At 35.7% G+C, this 18,976-nt stretch overlaps 2 long non-coding RNA genes across 2 annotated transcripts; one reads left to right on the forward strand and one right to left on the reverse strand.

The window, feature by feature from the left end:
• Window positions 1-747: 747 nt before the first annotated feature.
• LOC130010887 (uncharacterized) lies at window positions 748-4,508 on the forward strand. Its single transcript, XR_008786180.1, has 3 exons — window positions 748-839; window positions 1,235-1,291; window positions 2,356-4,508. It is a non-coding gene; the product is annotated as an uncharacterized LOC130010887 (long non-coding RNA).
• A 406-nt stretch (window positions 4,509-4,914) lies between these two features.
• Window positions 4,915-6,558, reverse strand: LOC130010886 (uncharacterized). The gene is made up of 3 exons (XR_008786179.1): window positions 6,267-6,558; window positions 5,602-5,723; window positions 4,915-4,977 (listed from the first exon to the last, which is right to left on the reverse strand). It is a non-coding gene; the product is annotated as an uncharacterized LOC130010886 (long non-coding RNA).
• Between the last annotated feature and the right edge of the window lie 12,418 nt (window positions 6,559-18,976).

The raw sequence follows: 18,976 nt of genomic DNA on the forward strand, positions 1-18,976 counted from the left end.
TACAAATTCATCTTAACACACCTAATTTAAAAAATTGAAAAAATTCAACTTAATGATTTGAAAAGCCTGACGTAAAGCTTTTCAAATGTGACTTGGATTTAAAAATATTTTTGAACCCTTTGGACAAGTAAAATAGGATTTAATGGATAATTTACACAACAGGTAGGACACTAACACATCTATTACTTAGAATAAGGCTATTTTTTATTTTCTGGAGCTGTCAAGCCAGCAAGAGTGTTATTGTCCCTTTAAAGGAGTATTATGTATGATTTAGATCAAGAGCTGACAGTTCTCGCTGTGATAGTTAAAAATAGATAGTGAAAAGGGAATATGTTGAAAATGTATTATGAGTCGAATTATCGCCGTTATAAGAACAGCGTAGTCCCGATTGGCATTGCTACCATTGTTAATATTTAAAATTACATCATTTTGACAGTTTCAATTGTATTTGAAACTGTTGACAATTTCGAGTATTCGATGACATCGAGTTGGTTATGGTCTTGGTAAGTTAATGAATGTTTACTTAATAATCCATATAACATTTGAGGCCTAAAGAAAGACCTGCAATAGGCAAAATAATGCCTCTTTATGTACAGTGTTCCATTTGATTAAAAATAATCCCACTCAAGCACTGCCGTAACGAAAGAAAATTTCTGTTCCAAATGTCAGAATCGGTCAATAGTCCGATTAACAACCAATACCTAACGACGTAACAATGTGATTCGTGTTTAAACAGAGCTCCACATTGTCAATAAGGCACAAGTAACTTCCGGCCGTATGTCAACATAGCAGAAGCGTACGACGTCCTGGAATTTCAAGAACTTGACGGTGTAATAGATGTAAGTTATTCATAATTTTAATGAGTTTTTTTTAAATTTGTTATATAACATACCATCGGGAGTATAAACCATTTATTTTCGGACATTAAATTATCCGAACACACGTTTGTGTATCATTTTCTACTACATATTATAAAATTATTATTAATAAATTATGATGACATTCACATTTTATTTAGGACTTGTTATTATTTTTATTTATTGTTTTGTGCATATTGTTGTTAGCCTTTGGCATGTCCGTGCCAGTTTTGGCTGGTTTCCCAGTGCCCTTTTCTTGTTTATAATAAATTATAACAAGGGGTTTTACATAGGCTAAGCCTGTTCCCCAATCCCATTCAGACATCCTGAATAAAAATATTGTTTATAAAAAAAAAAATGTGTATTCTTTACTACAGCTTTTCTTTGCTAAAGATTTGTTTGAGACATCTCAACCTGTCGTTCCAGTAGCATCCGTAAGTTTTCTACATATACAACATACATACATATAGTCACATAGTGTTCGTAGCAAATGGGCAAGTTTTGAAACTCATTATAGTCTCGACCATGTCTATATATTTTTTTTCTTCTTAAACGATCAAATTGCTTTGGAAATGAAATGAAATGGGGTTTAACGTCCTACTGTTCTGCTCCTATGCTGGTCTAATGAAGACGGGCATACGCCATAAGGTGTGATTTAAGGGAAATTTTGCCCGGGCAGCGGCACTATCACCTATTCTTATATCGAATTCCAACTGCCAAGGGATCTTTTACGTGCATTCCAATGTATACAGGTGACCTCGGGTTTTCGTATCATCCGAAGGATTAGACAGCTGTCCTTGTCAGGCCCTCCGTACTGCATCACTGACAAGGGGGAACCACGCCGGAAAATCTGGATGAACTTTCTCGGCAAATACAGGGATCGAACACCCGACCTCCAGGCTAACGAGCCAGCGTCTTACCCACGTGATCCCAAATTGCTTTGGAACAATTTCTTTTATTTTGTATAATATTTACTTTAAAGGGACAATAACACTCTTGCTGGCTTGAAAGCTCCAGAAAATAAATAATATCTCTATCTAAGTACTAGATGTTTAAGTGTCCCACATGTTGTGTAAATTATCCATTACATCCTATTTTACTTGTCCAGAGGGTTCAAAAATATTTTTAAATCGAAGTTTCATTTGAAAAGGTTTACGTTAGACGTTTCAAACCATTATGTTGAATTTTTTAAATAAGGTGTGTTAAGATGAAATTTGTATCATCAATTAATTGAAATATTCTAAAATAGTTAAATTTGTTGACCAGAATAAAGATTGGGACATATTATTTAGTTACAACAAGAGTGGTATTGAGCCTTTAAAGAACTGTATTAATTTGGTATCAAGCTCGTAATTAGATAAAATTGTGAGGGAAATTATAACCTCCAATCCTGTCTTTGGTTGTGTACAGATTTACACTGGTAATTTTAATTCATAGCTATTGATTTTGTTTGGTTTTTATTTATGTTGTTTTCATTGCTATTTATTTTCTTTTTAAGATTCAAACTAATCCAGTTAAATTTAATGGGAAAGTTCAAGTAGTGGTTATATGAAAAATGATCTGATGTTCACATGATCTCAAGGGTTTGCCGAACCTCAATCGAGTTTAACCTCAACAAGGAATATTATACATCAAAACTTGTCATCTGCCTGTGCATTTTCTAGTATAAGTTTATCATCATTTGGAACAAATGGTTAAATTACTATTCAAGATGACTAATTTAAAAAACAAGAACAACAATATGTGGTTGGAATGATCCAAGGCTCTGTTCAAAGATATATTATACACATGACAGTGATGCTTGTTAAATAAAACTTGTGAATTTAACAGATAATGACCATTGATAAACACTAAAGGCAAATAGAAATGCACAAAAAAATCCATAAGCTTATGATAATAATGATTAAACATACATTATGCAAGAGCTAAATCTGCCTATTGCAGGTTTTCTTTAGGCCTGAAATGTTTTCTAAATTATTAATTAGACATTAATTAACTTATCCAGGCCCTAATCAACTCTCGATGGCATCGGATTTCTCCAATATTAAATAGATTAGAACAGTTCAGCCATATTTTGATTTAAGCTAAAAATGGAGGAGTGAGACTACTTCGAACAACCAGTACGATGGTTGAAATTATTGCACACGTCTTGTCAAACCTTCAAAGGCCTTCAAAGGCTAATATCTTCGCTCGCAATAGAGTAATTTGAATGAAATTTTCAAATTATTCATTTTACTTTATTTATCTTCGAACTATTATAGCAAGAATGGCTAGCTCTTTATCAAAATCTTACATAATGTATATTTAAGAATAATTTAATACATTTATAAAGCTCACACATTACAAGTTGTGCACCTGTATAAAATTTGTATAAATTTTGTTATCATTGTTAATATTTTATACTGAGATGCAATAAAAATAATACATCACTTTTATAAATGGATGAATGTAAATCTTGTTTGAAATGAATCCAGGTTTAACGCCCTACTTAGTACTTTTCAGCTCAATTTTGTTTTAAAGATTTGCTTTAATCTTGCAATTAAGGATGTAACAACATCATATTACGATGATAACATGTGAGAATGTTTTGAAGATTGCGTAAACGCACCCCGAACAATTCTCAATCAAAAAAATTAAACCCAACAGAATCAGTATGTTGATTTTTCTGGTACACACGTGGGGTATATAATGCAGCTTTTAAAAAGCTAGGTTTTGTGCAACTGTGGAAGGTGCAAAGTTATGCCACGTCATCTCAGAGGTGCTATTTCATTGCGTCTCGATATATTTTGTTTACAATTATCAACCTGGCCCCAAGTTCACAAAGCATTCCCAGACTTAATAATTTGCTCAACTTTCAATCATTGTTTTTGAGAAATATCTTTGATCCAGAAACACAAAACTTTGCACATAGTTTCTTATTGATATATTTACATTAAAACAACAATAGTTAGTAAAGTGCTATATTTAAGTTAAAATAAGACAAACAATTTTGAGTAAAACCTTAACTTAAGACTGAGAATGCTTTGTGAACTTGGGGACTTGTTTTCTTTTCATTACTTATTATCTACAATACAGTAATAACAAGAAATAAAAAATCTGTAGAACACTGCTGATTAAGTTCTAGATTTAATCCTAGATTCAATCCCATTTATATTTTTATACTTCCAATATCGATATTAATTCCAATAGAGCCAGGTGATGTTTAGTTTAATTATACACTTTCTATTTTGTTGTATGAAATTATCTGTATAATCTGTGTTTTTGTTACTTTCATTGTGTGAAATGCTTGCAGCAAAGTGCTGTAAATAAAATACCTGACATCACTGATCACAGTTTAACTCTATAACTTCTCATTTGACCTCAAATCTATGTGGAGTGGAGTCAGTTGGAAGAAATAAATCAAAATGGAGTGAAATCTACATTTTAATCAAATTCGTACCACATGATTATATTCTATCACTTTTTGCTCGTTTATATGGCAACTATATATTATTGCTAAGCTATTTTTGAATTGTAAATTACATTTACAAGTATGTAAATATTGATTCTTTGAATTATATATTTTCAATCAAAATCTGAATATGCAATGTGCTATGTAGCCATATATGTGAAATAAACTATTATTATTGCTATTTACTTTCTCTGTAAATCTCTGTTAATCTGTCGACAACTCAAAAAATTTCGATTTGAGTGTCCTCAAGAAAACTATTACATACAGAAGCAAGTACACAGATTTCGTAATTTATATGTTGACTTATTTGTGTTCATGAAAAGATCAACCTGTCTGATATATCTTACAGTTGTAGGTTGACATTGAGAATAAGACTAAATGTTTTGATGTTATGCCCCTACATATCTTCATATTCTCAACAGTTCTTATAAGTAAATCTATAGATGTAATTTTAATTTGAACAGGAAACAAAAATTCACAATTCAAGTCCTTGTCTATGGTTAAATGGTATGTTACACTTTTATCTTCAGTTTTAAACAGATAGATATAATCACTTGAAGACTGACATAGCCACAAAGCAGGCATTTGACATAAAAATGATTTCTCCAACATCTGAAAGGTTACTTCGTTCATATGTAAACATTGAGTTTCCTCGGTTTTCCTTGGACTCTGAATAAAATAGACAAATTCATAAAACTCAATTAAAACAAGATACATGTATTCATAATTTTCTCGGTTTCTGAATAAAATCGAAAAAATTACAAAAGTAAATATAAAGAAGAATCGGATATTCATACAAGTATTTATAAATAAAATCATGGGAGATTACAGAAAGAGCTAGCAGTTCTCATCATAATAGTTAAAAACTAGATAATGTAAAGGGAATTTGCTGAAAATTCAGTCAAATTGATCCACCCTGTACCGAGTATTTAGTGGTTGAATTTTGGGCCTAGCCTCGATCATCATTACTAAGGTCGGTACGATAAAAAAAAAAACATTGTCTCGATTATCCATTTTTTGATTTAATCAGAAGTAGCAGACTGGGCTCTAATCCAGTATATATCACAGGCTAGCGATGCCATCGAGCGTTGATTATGGTCTGGATAAGTTAATTAATGTCTAATTAATAATTTAGATAACATTCCAGGCCTAAAGAAAGACCTGCAATTGACAGATTTAGCTCTTGCATAATGTCTGTTTAATATTGATGAATTAAATGTTCATATACTGATCTTTTATAAGGAAACATCGAATGTTCATAATTATAATTAAGTTAATAGAAATTTAAGTTACCGGTGACTTCCTTGGATTCAATTTCTTTGTTGTTACGCTTTTCTGTAGAAGAATTAAGGTTGATAGTCTCCCTAACCCTTCTTTTAATCTTCGATATGTGGACCCAGAATTTTTGTAAACATCTGAAATATTCATAAAATCAAAATAAAAAGGTTCCTACATACAAAACAAAAGGTTCAGATATAATTATTTTTTTTCCATGCTTGTTGATTATTCATACCGGGAACAAGATTATTTCGGAATTTAAAAATAAAAGGATTTGACAGGTCAAGGTCAGTCATAAATAAATATACACTTTTAATTTTTATGGAGCTGCTCAGTTAAAACTTTGACCTTTAAAAATAAATAATAATTAGTAATTCATAAAATTAAAGTAAAAGAAGATTGTTGAGAGAGAATCGTCATGCTGTCACACACTCGGGTGTAGTAATCGTCAATTTCATAACAAATTGAAAGTAGACTAGGCCTAGCTACGGCACTAATGTAAACAAACCTATATGCATACAACTTTGATGAGAGAAGGGGTAAAATCTAACGGGCAAACATGAAAATACAGACATTCAGCTAGTATGGGTTTAACTTAACTTCATTGTTTCATTGTAGGTTGTCAGGGTGGACTGCCAACAAGAATCTACATAATTAATTTCTTTTGAGTTTTCACTTACTTTTTCAACGAAATAATCCGGCTCAACGTGTCTTGAACATATTTTCAAGGTCTTGTCATTTATCGGGTCTGATCTGGTAGACTGTATGATACGTAATGATTCTCTCTCCACTCTGTTGTTTTTGGGTAAGCGATAGAATGATCAACCCCGATTTCTTTTATTGCAGGCGGAACATCCGAATAAAACACAATTCGCGCCAGGCATTTTGTTAGTGCGAGCAAAAACCGGAAGTACGCTGTGCCCGATATCAGCGTCAGAAGCCCGCCGTCACATAAGGTAGTGACGTCACACGGTGGGCGTTCCCGTTAGTATTCTAGTTCTATGATTAAACGAAGGGCTGTCATGTTGCTGTACTTAGGAGAGATTTGATTGAACGGTAAGAATAGACACACTCCTTTAAAAGCTCAAGTATCAGAAGTCAATCCAGCAATGGCCAGAGAGGGATTTCTCGGGCCATTGCTTCAGGAATATGAAATGAAATGAAAAGAAAAGAGGATTAACGTCCTACTGCTCTGCCCGTACTGGGCCAATGAAGACGATCATACGCCATACAGTGTGCTATGACGGAAATTTTGCCCGGACAGCGGCACTACGGTCTACTCTTATATCGAATTCCAACTGTCAAGGGATCTTTTACGTGCACGCCAATGTGTACACGGGACCTCGGTTTTTCGCCCCATCCGAACGACTAGACAGCTGTCCTTGACAGGTCCTCCGTCCTGTATCACTGACACGGGGGAACCACACCGGAAAATCGGGATGAACTTTCTCGGCCAATGCTGGAATCGAACGCCCGACCTCCAGGCTAGCGAGCCAGCGTCTTACCCACTTAGCCACCGTGATCCCCTTCGGGAATATGCTTTAAGTACTAAATGCCATTGGAACAAGTTAATAACATATCCGAATCCTAAAAATAACTAATTGTATGATATTAGATAGTCAGTAATATGGTAATTTAGCCCAGAAATGAGACATCTTTTATTAAACAAATCATTATAGTACTACAAATAGCCATACTGCAGGATCATCACGTCACGTGGGTTCCACATACGTCATTGGTGTTCAGTATTTGTCATTGTCAGTATATATTTAACTAGTGTTACGTTTATTGAAATGCTGGAAATAGTTCTGATCAGTCCTTTAAAAACAAAATATGAGTCAAAATTAATAAATTTTATTCAAATCATTCAAATAAATGGTTTGGAGGAATACGATAACGATTCCTAAACCTGAGTATAAAGTACATCCACTCAAGTCACATCTGCCTATATCATGGACCTACTGTTTAAACTTCATTTTATTATGGGGGGGGGGGGGGTAGCGCGTGCGCGTTGTATCATATGGTCTGTCATTGAGTCAACTGGCGTGGTTTCGATTCCCCGGTTGTACTTGACAAGGAGTAGGGTGGCCTGTCCAACCTCGTGGGTTCTCTCCGAGTCTTCCGGTTTCCTCCCACTGCTAAAGACCTCTACGCGCAAGCGCATTATTGAAATAAAATTAAACCATATTATGTTTGTCCCGAAATGACCTAGTTTGTGACGAATGGACGTTAAACCACATCTCTCTCTCTCTCTCTTATTTTATTATAAGATGACCCGCCTACACGGTGTGACCCCCTTTTTGTTTTATCACGCCTTCGTTTATATGTAAAAAACTCTAAATCAAATGAACATGTCAATAACATCACGCATAATGTATTGGACGTTAAATTGGTAATAAACAACAACAACAGAGTCACATTTCTACCAGTTTGTATATTAATTCTCAAATTAACGTTTTTCGGAAAAATTTTAAATCAATTGCGAGCTTAGTTTTGAACGAGAGAGAGAGAGACAGAGAGAGAGAGAGAGGGGGGTGGGGAGAAAAATAGTGTTTAACATCTACTCAACACAAACTAGATCATTACGGGACTAACATATGGTTCGCGACTTTAGTAGGTCTTTAGCAGTGGGATGAAACCGGAGGACCAGGAGAAAACCCACGAGGTCGGACAGGTGACCATACTCCTTGTCACGTACAACCGGAGAATCGAAACCACACTAATTAACTCAATGACAAAACCTGATGATACAACGCGGACGCGCTGACCATATAGCTATCCAACCCCCTTTGAACGAAGACCATGCATGATGAATGATGAGAGCAGTTGGACAGTGTCTCTTTAAGAAAACCCACCCACGAGCATACATTCTAAAAGGCTATTCTTGGTATTTTGTTTTTACGACATCAATGTTTTCCATCATTCACCATCTGTAAATGTCAGAGGAAGAGAGATCTGGTCGGTCTAAATCGCAGGATTTACATCATCTGATTGTGTTAGGATGTAATGTGATAGAAATATTATACTAACAATTCTTTCTTTTAACCATCTAAATCTCAACACATGTTCCAGCTCACGTAATCTAATTTTACACACATCTTAAACTGGAATGAAATTCTGTTTTTCCACCGTTAACGTAAACTTCAGAATAATAATTGGGGATATTTTGCTACTGTGAAATATTCATGGAAATTTTTAATAAAATATTGTTCAGTAAAACAGTATAATTCATCCCAATTTGTACAGAAGAATATTTTTAAAAAATAATATTATCTTTGGACGCGTAGCTGGTCTGATTAAATTATTGACATTTCGAAACATTTAAAAAAACCTGAAAACAGTTATGTAGAAAATTCGTTTTATAAATATTAGCATACTAATATCATCTGTTGATTCCATGATGGTGGATAAGGTAGCCGAGTGGCTTTAGATCCATCATACGGTCTGTGGTGTGTATGTGTGTGATACAATCTGATTAAAACACAGAGCCTATTTCATTTCATTTTTTATAGTTCAAAATTTCATTTTATTTGTCTGTACTACACTACGATCTGGAAGAGCTGATATACAACATGAGCTCTGAATGGCGTGAGGGATTAGCCAATGAAACCATCTGTTACGGCGACTTCTTGGCGTGCGATGCGCACGCACGGAACTGTGGGTAAACCACTAGTAATGAAATGAAATGGAGTTTAACGTCCTACTGTTCTGCTCCTAACCTGGGCTAATGAAGACGGGCATACGCCATACAGTGTGCTATGAGGGAAATTTTGCCCGGACAGCGGCACTACGGCCTACTCTTATATCGAATTCCAACTGCCAAGGGATCTTTTACGTGCACGCCAATGTGTACACGGGACCTCGGTTTTTCGTCCCATCCGAACGACTAGACAGCTTTCCTTGTCAGCCCCTCCGTCCTGCATCACTGACAAGGGAGAGCCACGCCGGAAAATCTGGATGAACTTTCTCGGCCAATGCAGGGATTGAACACCCGACCTCCAGGCTAGCGAGCTAGCGTCTTACCCACTTAGCCACGTGATCCCCGTAAACCACTACAAACGTCTGCGCTGATTGATTAATCAATGTCTGACGTCATACGGTCAAAAGACCTTTTACTACAACCGGTCAGATCTTCATGTAGTGTATGCCATCGAAAGTATAAAAAAAAACGAAACGAAATATAGATATGTATTTTAATCGGATTGAATGTGATAAGGAGTAGTATAGACTGCATACCGTGTATTGAAGAAACATAGCCCTATACATCTGACGCGTATCTGGCATAATAGGTCGAATATTCCCGTGACGCCACTGTCTTTCTATTTGACGGCGCGTATCTTTATTATCCTCTGCATACGGTCTGTCATGGAGAGAGAGAAATGAAATGAAATGAATTAGGGTTTAACGTTGGACAGGCGACCCTACCCCTTGTCACGTACAACAACCGGGGAATCGAAACCACGCCAGTTCACTCAATGACAGACCTTATGATACAGCACGCACGTGCTAACCATTCGGCCATCCAACCCCCCGGTTTGTCATGGAGTCTGGTGTGTATGTGGTAAAGAGTAGTAGGGACTTGCATACCCTGTGTTGAAGAAACCAGTACAAACGTATCATATGGCTAGATCTATTTCATGAGGCTACCTCCAGATTTTTTGGGGGGTTGGGTGGCTTAATGGTTAGCACGTGCGCGCTGTACCGTAAAGTCTGTCATTGAGTCAACTGGCGTGGTTTCGAATCCCCGCTTGTTCGTGACAAGGAGTAGGGTCGCCTGTCCAGCGTCGTGGGTTTTCTCCGGTACCTCCGGTTTCTTCCCACTGCTAAAGACTCCTACGCGCAAGTGAATTATTGAACTAAAATTAAACCATATGTTAGTCCCAAAATGATCTAGTTTGTGTCGAGTGGACGTTAAACCCCATTTCTCTCTCTCTCTCTCTCACCTCCCGATTTCGTCAAGGTCGCTGAGATGTACTAATGTTAGGGTTGTTGACGAGATTGTGGGTTAGGGTTTGGGTAAGGGTTAGGGCTAGGTCCAGGGTTAGGGTTTACATCTCGAGACCTTTGACCTAATCGGGAGGTTGCCATAAGAAATAGATCTAAACCCATGGAACAAGAACAGAGTATGACATCATCGCCGCCATCAAGTTTCATGGCGATCGTAAATGCAATGGCAGAGTCGCTCCCAAGAACAAGAGTAAAAGAAAAATGAAATGGGGTTTAACGTCCTACTATTCTGCTCCGACTGGGCTAATGAAGACAGACAGCGGCACTATGGCCTACTCTTATATCGAATGCCAACTGATCTTTTACGTACACGCCAATGTATACACGACACCTTGGTTTTGCCTCCCGCCCGCATGAATAGACAGCTATCCTTGGCAGACCCTCCATTCTGCATCACTGACAAGGGTAAGAATAAAAGAAAGATGAGCAGAGCCTTAGCGGAGACTAGGCACCGGTTTCACAAAACATTCTCAGGCTACAACTGTTCGTCTTATTTTAACAGAATGTACCAACTACATTAATAAGAAACTATGTGCATTTATTTTTTTTTTAGGGGGGGGGGGGTCAAAGATATTCCTCATAATGCTATTTCCCAATATCACGATTCGTGCTACGATTGTAATCGTGGTATTAATCGTGGTGTAATTGTGGTGAGTCTATCATGTCTTATCATATATTGAGGTCAGTCGTAGTAATCGTGTTGGTCGTATCCGAACGTATCTGCACGTAGCAGATCGTGGAATCAACGGGGACAATCCTATCGTAAGGCATCAGACGGCAGTGGGAACCCAATCTGATTGGATCTGACAAGTTGTATTCAAAGGTCGTGTCAGGGGTCGGTACGGGCGGTTTTTGACCCTATGACGTCAGACATCGATTAATCAACCAGCATTGACGTTTTTAGTGGTTTACCCACAGTTCCGTGCATTTCACGCCAAGAAGTCGCCGTAACAGACCGTTTCGTTGGCTTATTGCTCAATTCAACCAAAACGCCGGTAATATAACAACTCTTCCAGATCCTAGTATAGTAAAAGACAAATAAAACGAAATTTTGAACTATAAAAAACGAAACGAAATAGGACGTTGAGTAAATTCTTAACTTAAGTCTGAGAATGCTTTGTGAAACTGGGACCCAGGGCCCAATCCACAAAATGAAAAAAATTGGTAATAAACAAAAAAAGTAACAAGGGCAAATCTATTTTTTAGCAATAATCTGGCGTTTTTTCTTTAGTTCTTACATTTTAAACGCCAAATGTGAAAGTATGAGATATGTGAAATTCACGAGTGACAGACCGAGAAGAAAATCTTTTCCTTTCTCCAAATTTATTTTCACCCACGTTCTTTATGACAAATAACTTTGAATTGAAATGTTTTAATGCACATTTGTAAATCCGCATTCATGTTTTATAACTAGGATTAGAATGGCCAAAACACGGCGTGGGTTTTTAATATTATGAAAACGCTAATATGAAAATTTATCTTTCCATTATCTGCATAGTAACAGCGGCAGGAAACGACAATCTTATCGTTTAGTCGCGCTATGTAATGCACTGTTTTTGATTGGAGTAAATAAAACTTTAAAGGCTCAATACCACTCTTGTTGTAACTGAATAATATGTCCCAATCTTTATTCTGGTCAACAAATTGTACTATTTTACAATATTCCAATTAATTGATGATACAAATTTCATCTTAACACACCTTATTTAAAAATTCTGAAAAATTCAACATAATGGTTTGAAACGTTTAACGTAAACCTTTTCAAATGAAACTTCGATTTAACAATATTTTCGAACCCTCTGGACAAGTAAAATAGGATTTAATGGATAATTTACACAACAGGTAGGACACTTAAACATCTAGTACTTAGAATCAGGCTATTATTTATTTTCTGGAGCAAGAGTGTTATTGTCCCTTTAATAGAAATACTGAAGTTGATTTGTCTTGGGAATTGTAATATGGGAATTATGTTAAATGGTTGCAAATAACAGGAATGTCGAATATATGTAGGCGGGAAAGAAAATGAAATGGGGTTTAACTTCCTTCTTTTCTGCTCCCTCGGGGGTAATGAAGACGGGCATAGAACATGCATTGTGTCTGTATATGCTATGAGGGAATTTTTGCCCGGGTGGCGGAGCTACGGTCTACTTTTATTTCGAATTCCAACTGTCAACGGCTCTTTTATTAAATATTAATAAATTAAATGACTAGGCTAGTCTAGGATTAGTGTCAAATTTTATCTTGAACGATGTCTACTACAGTCTGATCAAAACACAGATCTTATTTCGTTTCGTTTTTATAGTCCAAAATTTCGTTTACACAGATCCAATTTCGTTTCGTTTTTATAGTCCAAAACTAGGATCTGGAAGAGTTGTTATCATTGACGTGTTCTGAATGGTGTGAGGGATTAGCCAATGAAACGGTCTGTTTTTGCACGGAACTGTGGGTAATCCACTAGTAACATCAATGCTGATTGGTTAATCAAATGTCTGACGTCATAGGGTCAAAAGCCGCTCGCATGACCTCTGGCGCGACCTATCGCTACAACCGGTCTGATCTCCATGTAGTGTAGGCTATCGAAAGTATAAAAAAACGAAACGTAATATAGATGTGTATTTTAATCAGATTGAGTCTATTACAACATCCGATAAAACAAAATGAAATGAAATGGAGTTTAACGTCCTACTGTTTTGCTCATAAACTGGGCTAATGAAGACGGGCATACGCCATACAGTGTGCTATGAGGAAATTTTTGCCCGGGCAGTGGCGCTACGGCCTACTCTTATATCGAATTCCAACTGCCAAGGGATCTTTTACGTGCACGCCAATTTGTACACGGGACCTCGGTTTTTCGTCCCATCCGAACGACTAGACAGCTGTCCTTGTCAGGCCCTCCGGCCTGCATCACTGACAGGGAGAAAGCACGCCGGAAAATCTGGATGAACTTTCTCGGCCAATGCAGGGATCGAACACCCGACCTCCAGGCTAGCGAGCCAGGGTCTTACCCACTTAGCCACGTGATTCCCGGAGATAAAACAACGACCTCTCATGAAAAATACATTTATATATGTAAAAGCATGTTCACAAAGGTTCATTAAGCCCCTTCTTGTAATTGATTTTCATGGAGAAAACATAAAATAATTTGAATTTCCAATCTCTGATAAACAATTCCCATGCGATACCAGGGAATTTCGATATTAAATGAGTAAATCTTTAAATCACAGAGAATTCGTGATAACATATTATCGATTTAAAATGGGTTTTTTTTTTACTGCTTATATTATTCTTTGGTAAATTTAAAAAGGGCATGGCATCTTCGATGTCTATGTTATTTTGATTTAATGTGCTCAATTTCTAATTTCCAACTTCGTACACGAGCAAAGAAAATTTGACAAATTTTTTGGACGGTCTCTTCAAATTTTCTTTGACCGTGTCCAGCAATTTATTTGACGGCCTATCGTAGACGAGCATAAGTTCCAAATCTTTGACACATTTATTTGACAAAAAGCTATGCATGCCAGCTTTTGTCAAATCTCATATGGCAAATGAAAATGTGGCAAATTTCCTCTCGTACACGAGCAAATTTCTTTGACAAATCTCTAATTGTCAAAGAAAATTTGCTCGTGTACGACAAATCTCTATTTGTCAAAGAAAATTTGCTCGTGTACGACGGCTTTAACCGAACGGGCAAATTAACTTAAAGAAAACACTTTGGTCGAGCGTTCGGTGAGCTTTCCAAAAGATATTTTATGAATTTACTCACATTTTTGTTGTTGGTTTGTATGAAACGGATTTCACGACATATTTATAACTCTTGATCTAATTATGAAAAAGACGAGTTTTTACGGTTAAATTTTTGTCGAGGTCGCTTAGATGTAAATAAGGTTAAAGAACGTGATTGTTGGCGGGATTTTAGGTTAGGGTTAGGGTAAGCATTGGGGCTAGGTCCAGGGTTAGGGTTAAGATTGGGATTAGCCCTAGCCCTGTTTACATCTCGTGATATATGACCAAAAATTGAGCTGGCCTTATCATTTAGCACTAACTATCAGCCACCATATAATTGTAAACAGCGCCACCTGTGACCATAATGAGAATTAAAACCATGACGCATCTAAACAGACCACAATCTGCTTTAATAAAGAAATAAAATATCTCATTAAAACTAAAAATATAAAAAAATACAAATTCAAACTGCAGTTTTAAAAAAGAAGTAATACAAATTAACAATTTACTACATATACAAGTATTAGCTTACTACGTTAAGAGTAAAAATTATGTCCTGGATTTCGGCCCATATGTTTGTACCTTTTTCAACTGTTGAAGAGCACTACATATTCGTGTCTCATGATATAAAAAATATCCAATTTACTACATGTATATATGTAGGTAAGAAGTTACATGCATTGAAGTATATTAGCTTACGCATTACTGCGTCAATTCCGCTCCATAAGTATGGATGTGACATTTACAACTGTTGAATGGGCCATAAATATTCGTGTCTAGTGAGATAAAGACTCGGCATTTCACAATTAGTCGGGTTTGGCTTGGGCAAATGAATTTAAAACGATTTTGTAGCTTCTGCGTGCACTTTAACCCACCGTTAAACTGAGAAATGCATTTCTTCAAACATTAAATATTGTCCAATTTAAACCCTACTGGTTTGCTTCTTGTTGTATGTTTCGTTTGTTTTGCTGGCAATCTGGTTAAAACACAGATCCTATTTCGTTTCGTTTTTATAGTTCAAAATTTCGTTTTACTTGTCTCTACTACACTTGTAGTGTAGGCCATCGAAAGTATAAAAAAAAACGAAACGAAATATAGATCTGTATTTTAATCAGATTGGTTTTGCTGGGAGCCACATGTCATCACCCGGTCTGCAACTGGATTATAAAATATAAACTTTAAACCACCGTTAAACTGAGAAATGCATTTCTTCAAACATTAAATATTGTCATATTATAATAATGTCTCCAATATAAACCCTACTGGTTTGCTCCTTGATGTATGTTTCGTTTGTTTTGATGGGAGCCACATAGTAGTAAAATACTGTACTTAAAGGGGTATTTCCGGTAGGGGTTATCTTCCCCTGTTTTGTTTACCTTAGCAACGTCTTATGGGCGTGGTTGTTGACCCTAGTTACGATAGAATCACGTGACAATGACGTAATATGAACACCTTGTCCGTTTAAATTTGAATTGTTGGGTGTGTGTGTTTGTAATGTTGTCCGCCTTTTTTTTTTTTAAAGGGGTGGGTGTTAACGGTTAATTGTAGTGTCGATGGAAACCCGTGGCAACTAGGTAATATGAAGTTGTGAGTTTAAATTTGAATTGTGGATAGGGGGGGGGGGGGGGTCACCGTAACGAGCGTGCGTAGTTCACACGAACCCGCGCGACCCCCGCCCGCCCAGTCCAGCCCCCCCAGTCCAGCCCGCCCAGCCCGCCGCACCCGCCCAGCCCGCCCGCGGACGCTCTGATCATCTTTTTATTCAATGTATTATTGGTGGTGTGAAACAAAATGTTTTATTTGTACCGCGCATGGGCTCCGCCTCGCCACGCCCCAACGTCTTTTTCGTCGTCGCTTCAACCCAAAGACCAAAACATATCCTAAAAGACATTCCCGTCAATTGTATGGTTAATTGTATTTGTTAATTGTATTTGTTAATTGTATTTGTTAATTGTATTTGTTAATTGTATTTGTTCATTTAGTCTTGTTATTTCCTCATTTAGTTGATTATTTATAATCTAATTATTCATAATCTAATTACTTTTTCATGAATTCTTTTTCATGAATTATTCATAATTCAATTATTTTTTTCATTATTTTTTTTTATTAATAAATTTCTTTTCATTAATTATTCATAATTCAATTATTTTTTCATTAATTTTTTTTATTAATTAATTTCTTTTCATTAATTAATTTTTTTTCTCATTAATTCTTTTTCATTAATTCTTTTTTTTTTCATTAATTCTTTTTTTTCATTATTTTTTTTTTTTAAATTTATTTTTATTTATTTAAATTTGGTGAAATTATTTACTGGTCTGGTGGTAGTTCTCAATTTGATCTTTTGAATTTCACGACCAAAATTTGGTTTTAAATAAGAGAAATGAAACGAGTTTTAACGTCCATACTGACTAATAGGGACTAGATTAATATTTTGGAACTTGAATATTCTCAGATGTCACCAATCAAATAATTGTAGTATTAAGTAATATATTAATTAGTATATTAATTGTTTATATTAATTGAGGTTAATCAAACTCGTGTACTTGTTTAAATAAATACAAGCTGTAAATCGTTAAGGTATGAGAAATGTTTTAAAATGATAATTGTAGGCATTATCGCATTAATTAATATGTTAATTAGTATATTAATTGTTTTATATTAATTAAGTTTAGTCTAACCCTAACGTACTTAAATGTTTTTATTTTAGCATTTGAAATATATTTAAGAAAAATAAAAGTGGTTACTTCTTTAAAAACCAGGTTAATATTACATTATGTATTTAAAAGATGTTTTAACAGATGTTTTTCGGGGTAGTAGGTGAACTTTTGACCGATATTCCAAAAAATGCCATGAACCTTTTTAAATAAGCCAATAACCTATATTCCTTCTATGCCAGTTTTTTTTGCCGAGTTGTTAAAAAAACTACAAGCTGTATGCTGTTAACGCGTAAGAAAATGGCTTTAAAAAAACAAATATGACCAGATAATTGTAGTAATTAACGTATTAATTAATATGCAAATTGGTATATTAATTGTTTTATATTAATCGAGGTTAATTAAACTCACGTACTTGTTAAAAGATTACAAGCTGTATGTCGTTAACAGATGACAAAATGTTTTAAAAGTAAAAGTAGTATTAAGTAATATTTTAATTGGTGTATTAATTGTTTATATTAATTGCGGTTAATTAAACTCGCGTACTTGTTTAAATAAATACAAGCTGTACATCGTTAAGGTATGAGAAATGTTTTAAAATGACAATTCGAGACTGGAACTTATTGGATTCATCAACAAAGAAAATAGAAAATATCAAAACTTTCAAAATAAAATTGTCTGAGAGATTCGAGATAATAAAGGCTCCAAATTATTATGCGAGTGGTAATAGAAAGTTGTGTATTTTACACACAAAACTTCGTCATGGGTGCAATGGACCTTTTTAAATATGCCAATAACCTCTATATTCCTTCTAGGCCAGTTATATTTTTTTTGCCGAGTTGTTAAAAAATTACAATCTCTATGCTGTTGACGCGTAAGAAAATGTTTTTTAAAAAAATGACCAGATAATTGTAGTAATTAACGTAATAATTAATATGCGAATTAATTATATTGTTTTATATTGATTAAGGCTAGTTACAAGGGAGAACCACGCCGGAAAATCGGGATGAACTTTCTCGGCCAATGCAGGGATCGAACACCCGACCTCCAGGCTAGCGAGCCAGCGCCTTACCCACTTAGCCATCGTGATCCCCTCGTGCCACGTATAGGTAAGTACGTTTTTTTAACATTGAATTACATTCTATATGTTTGACAGATAAGATGATTTGTGGGTGATTGTGTCGGTGTCCCAGTCAATTAGAGCGTGTGTGGTGGGAGGGTTGTGTGTAGTGGGTGTCTGTGTATGTGTGCATGTTGAGCACTGTGTGTGTGTTGGGAGGGTTGTGTGTGGGTGTGGCAGCCCATGAGTGTGGTTGGCGAATCTGTGTATGTGTGCATGTTGGGAACCGAGTGTGTGTTTGTGCATGCGTGTGTGTGTTGGGAGTTATCATTTATTAAGATGGATTTACTTAAGCAAAATCAAATTTTTTCTTTGTCCAAAATCTTTTGTCAAAAAAGCAAATACTTTGAAAACATTTTAAACATCTGGCACAGCTAAGGCACTGGCAATAAAAACGCCTGTCAAACTTTGCCAAGCAACAGACGCATTCTTCAATTCTCAAGAATATCACCAAAGTCGTGTTGCCTTGTAATTTGATAGTTAAACCATCTGACACAGCTAAGACACTGATTATATAACACATGCCAAACTTTCCCACGCCAAAGACATATTCTTTGGTTCTCAAGAATATCAAATGACACCAAGGTGCTTGACTTTTATTTTGATGATTAAAACATATGTCACAACGAAAAGACTGGTGTTAATTAAACATAGTCACCAAATTACCTTTACAGAAGACATTTTCTTTAGTTCTCAAAGATATTAAATTACATGGTGCTAAAACATGTCATAACTCCATACAAGATAACAGTGACCACCGCTATAATATATAAATCGAATCTAAAATACTGTGTAACGAAAATAAAACCCATTTATATAAAGAACATATTTCGGTCATGGAAACTTGGTCACACTATTTTCATAATTCAAATATTGGAACAGATTC

This window comes from Patella vulgata, chromosome 2 (assembly GCF_932274485.2).
Source record: "Patella vulgata chromosome 2, xgPatVulg1.2, whole genome shotgun sequence".
NCBI lineage: Eukaryota > Metazoa > Mollusca > Gastropoda > Patellidae > Patella > Patella vulgata.